Here is a 4736-nt window from a genome sequence, read left to right as displayed (position 1 = left end):
GCGTCAGAGATATATGACGTACCACAGACGACGAAGATGCGTCACCACCCCCGAGCTGACTCGCCAACGCACCAATCCCGTAAATCCGACCTTTCGCATCGGGAGGAACGCCTTCAAAACAATATGTAAATAATATTTAAACTCTAACATATTATATTATTTTAAATACAAAAATTACCTCGAGATACAAGCTGTTGATTTCCTGTGAAGTCAATTGCGTTGAACCGCTGCTCTTGTCCATCGTCATTCGATCGGTAATCTTCGATTGAATGGCTTCTTCAATTTCTTGGGCACGATGATCTACGTACGTCCCATCCGATCAACGATGCGTGTCTTGTAAGACACGCAGAGCAGACGGATGAACGCCTTCTTTCTCGGCCTAAAAATGTTATACAAAAATATTAGTAAAATTAAAAAAAATTAAATCAATTCTCACAAAATACTTACAATATTGAGAGCAACTTTAGCAAACGATCTTCTCCCCGTAGTGTGAGTTCCTAGGGCACGGTCGGAAGCAGACCTCGCCTTTCGATTCGTCGACGCGATCCGACTCTTCTCTTGAGATTCCTTTGAATCCCATATTACCTCCAGCTGCGCCCAGACGTCTAAACTAATCCAGTCCGGCTTCTTCCGCAAGAATTTCAACCTATAAAGGCTATCTCGCAATCTCGCACCGAGACAATCCTTCCACGCACGATGGACGACATCATGCACAGAAGGATCCCAGTAATAAGATTGCTTTAAACAATATGTGTTAGTTATTTAATACTAAAAAAGATATATTAAACAAAAAACGAACAAGTTAAGACAATACCGCAAAAGCAGCAAACCATCGTGCCAAGACATCTTGCGGGACCCGAGAGATGCTACGCCATGGGCCATGATAATCAGAACGGTAGATCGTTTTGATACTCTCAACCAACTGATCATTCCGATCAAACCTATGATATTCAAAAACATTAATTAAGTTGAACAACGGTTGATTTTAATCGTAAACGAAAGTGGTGTTAGAATATACTTACCACAACGCTCCATCAACCGAATCAGGATTGATACAAGGTTGTTGTCGTCGACTCTCTGATGCCAGGATCTCTCTAAGAGAGATCCCAGCATAAACAGAGCGATGGCCGGAACCGCCGGCCTCAAATGAAACCTGGAGAGTACCCTGGCCAGTGAAACGTTGATCCAACTGCAGTGGATCAGGGATTCGTTGACTTTGGATCGCTGGTGATCCAACTCCACGACCCCGGGATCGAGTACTATTCCCGCTATGACTACCAAAACGAGAACCCGAACCACGTCTTTCGTGACTCATCTACAAAGTTCGTTAGAATATCGTACCAAATAGATAATAAAACTCTAAACCCTAAACAAAACCCCAAACGAAACCCCAAATACCCTAACCCTAACCCTAAGCCTAACCCTAACCCTAACCCTAACCCTAACATATCCGAAAACCTAACCCTAACAGATCCGAAACCCTAACCCGTACAGAACAACAAACCCTAGCCGAAACCCTAAACATAGCAGAATCATAAACCCTACGAAACCCTAACCGAAACCCTACGAAACCCTAAACATAGCAAAATCATAAACCCTACGAAACACATACGAAACGAAACACGTACAGAACGAAACACATACGAAACGAAACGAAACAAACCCAGATTGAAACACAAACCGAACAGATCGAAACACATAGAAGAATCTGAAACCTAAGCGAAAGGAAATCTGCAAAAATACGAAAATAGATCGAAACACATACGAAATCTAAAAAACTTACGCCGGACAATTCTGTTTGGGAGAGGCGCACAGATGACGGGAACGACGATTTGTCAAGCGGCGACGAACACGACGATGAGAGCAGTGAGAGAGATTGGCCGGAGCGGAGAAAGGAAAACTTTGCGATTCTGAGGGAAAGATTGAGTTCTGCCTGTTTATTTAATTCTGCGATGGAATTATCCGTCGGAAATGGGTCGGAATCATTAAACACGTCGATGCCACATCACCAGTCGCGACGGAATTTCTGTCGTACCATAAAGCAAATTAACTCAGCGACGGATACTCCCGTCGCTTTGAGTCGGAATCCTTAAACGCGTCGGTGACACGTCAGTTTTAGCGACGGACATTCCGTCGTAATAGTGCGTTTCCCGAAAAACTCTACATGATCTGACGTTTCTGCAACTTGCGACGGACAATCGGTATTTGTCGGAATCTCAGACCAATAGCGACGGACATTTCGTCGTAATAGTGCGTTTCCCGAAAAACTCTGCATGATCTGACGTTTCTGCAAAGTGCGACGGACAATTCCGTCGGTATTTGTCAGAATCTCAGACCAATAGCGACGGAAATTTTCGTCACATTCCGTCGGTATTTTGTTGTTATTAAAAAAAAATAAAAAATGTAAAATACAAATATTATTCAAACGATCCATGTTCTGAAGTGCCGGTCGTTTCTTCATTCGAATCTTCGGTGTTGTCGGCATTATCATCGATTCCAACCTCTAACTCCTCAAATTCTGCATTCGGTAATGTTAGTCTCTCAATATCGATTGGGTCATCAAGTCATACAACAACCCTTATATCTTCGTCTTGAAGAGGAATGTTGTAGGAACATTTATCGTTAAATATAGTGCCTCTTGGGGTGATCTTCACAACAGCCCTCCAGTCGACATCATTTCTTCGCTTCACCTTCTTCGGGTATGATACAAAACAGACCTGGTCAGCTTGAGATGTCCTAATAAATGGATCATACTTTGCATATCGACGAGTATAACAGATGTCAACAATGCCTGATTTGTTTATGCGGATTCCGCGACCATGTGTTGAATCAAACCAATCACATCTAAACATCATTACTTGTAAGCCGACATGTCCTGGATACTCAAGCTGTATAATTTGTTGTAAAATACCATAAAAATCTGGTTCATCACTGGAAGCGCAGTAGTTCGAGCCTTTAACATGTACTCCGTAGTTGAGGGTTGAACGATGTTCTCCGTGTTCATATGTATGAAAAATATAACCCCTGGTAAAGAAAATCGGCCAACATTTGAGTCGACGAAGTGGACCTTGCACTAATTCGTATAACCATAACGGATGATCTTCGGATGACACCTCGATCTGCCAAAAAAAAAAATTTATTGGTTAATGATACGTACACATATATTATGAAATATAGATGTCGTAATATAACTTACATATTGTTTCAACCATGTTGCAAATCCATTCTCTTTAATCCTGCTCAGTTCTTCATCAGATATTTGATGACCATAAGTATTATATACTTCATCATCATAAACTCTGACACATACAGTAAAAATATTATTTTTTACGTAGGAGAGTATATTCTCTCTATACAGTAATTTGTGTAATGTACTAACCTCTCAAACGGTAGAATATATTCACAATTCAATAATACGTAGGTATAAATGACATGGTAATATCTGTCAGACAGATATGAATCAGTCGATTTACCACCACATCGCCCTTTTCTGTAGTAAATCTGAGGTATGTCTACATGCATCGAATAAGAGGGTCCATCATCGCACTGGAATGACCGATTCTGACTTGTGTTCTTTGTCAAAATATGATCTTCAAAGTAGTATGATGTGAAGAATGATATCTCCTCATTTATATATTGTTCAGCGATTGATCCTTCCACAAAAGCCTTTTGTTTCGCCTTTTTCATCAAATGGTACATGAACCGTTCGAACGGATACATCCATCTAAATATACAGAAAAATAATCATTTCAAATACAAATATGAATTATTAATTGATTCATGTATATTAAAAAATTAAACAAAAATATATACCTGAATTGAACTGGTCCCCCTAGTTCAGCTTCTCGTGGTAGGTGGATCGGTAAATGTTCCATGACATCGAAAAAGGATGGTGGAAATATCTTCTCTAGATTGCACAAGATTAAACTGATATTTTGCTTCAAGATCTCGACATCTTCAACTCGTAACATCCGACTACATAACTCGTGGAAGAATATGCCGATTCTTAAAAGATAAATCAAAATAAAAAAAACTATGTATAACCGTAATATAAAAAATAATAGATATATTTATAAAAATGATTCAGTAATTAATTAATTCAAACCTGATAAAGCTTCGTGTACATTCAGTGGAAGTATATCGGCAAAGGCAATAGGAAGTAAGCGTTGCATGAAGACGTGACAATCATGACTTTTCATACCTATCAATTTATTTCCTTCAATATCGACACATCGAGAGATGTTTGAAGAATATCCATCTGGAAATTTCACATCTTCTTTCAACCATTTGAAGAAGTTTCTCTGAGCTTCTCCAGAAACCCGAAATATCGGGACGGGTGCCTTTCCATCCGATGTCAACTCTAGTTCTTTCCGCAAGCAAATTAATTTCAGATCCTTTCTTGAATCGACATTGTCCTTTGATCTTCCGGGAACATTCAGTATCGTATTAATGATGTTATCGAAAAAATTCTTTTCGATATGCATAACATCAAGATTGTGTCATAACTTATGATGTCTCCAGTAAGGCAATTCCCAAAATATACTTTTTTGTGTCAATTGTGAAAATTACCATACCCTTCTATCTGCAAATAGCCATTCCCGCCAACGTCTGCTGTTTTTGCTAATCCATATGAACTCATGCTATAACGAACGAAAATTTAAAAAAAATGAATGAATTGGGGTAAGGTGATAAAATTAAAAGTTCTGGAAAAATCTGTTATTTCAGTTAGGGTCTTT

The 4736-nt window shown here is 39.3% G+C and overlaps 1 long non-coding RNA gene across 1 annotated transcript; it reads right to left on the bottom strand.

Moving 5' to 3' along the window:
* Nucleotides 1–3686: 3686 nt before the first annotated feature.
* LOC104822552 lies at nucleotides 3687–3901 on the bottom strand. The gene is made up of 2 exons (XR_773222.1): nucleotides 3814–3901; nucleotides 3687–3724 (listed from the first exon to the last, which is right to left on the bottom strand). It is a non-coding gene; the product is annotated as an uncharacterized LOC104822552 (long non-coding RNA).
* Nucleotides 3902–4736: the final 835 nt, after the last annotated feature.

Source organism: Tarenaya hassleriana, unplaced genomic scaffold, assembly GCF_000463585.1.
Source record: "Tarenaya hassleriana unplaced genomic scaffold, ASM46358v1 Cleome369, whole genome shotgun sequence".
In the NCBI taxonomy this organism is placed as follows: domain Eukaryota; kingdom Viridiplantae; phylum Streptophyta; class Magnoliopsida; order Brassicales; family Cleomaceae; genus Tarenaya; species Tarenaya hassleriana.
This window is presented reverse-complemented; position numbering and strand designations above follow the sequence as displayed.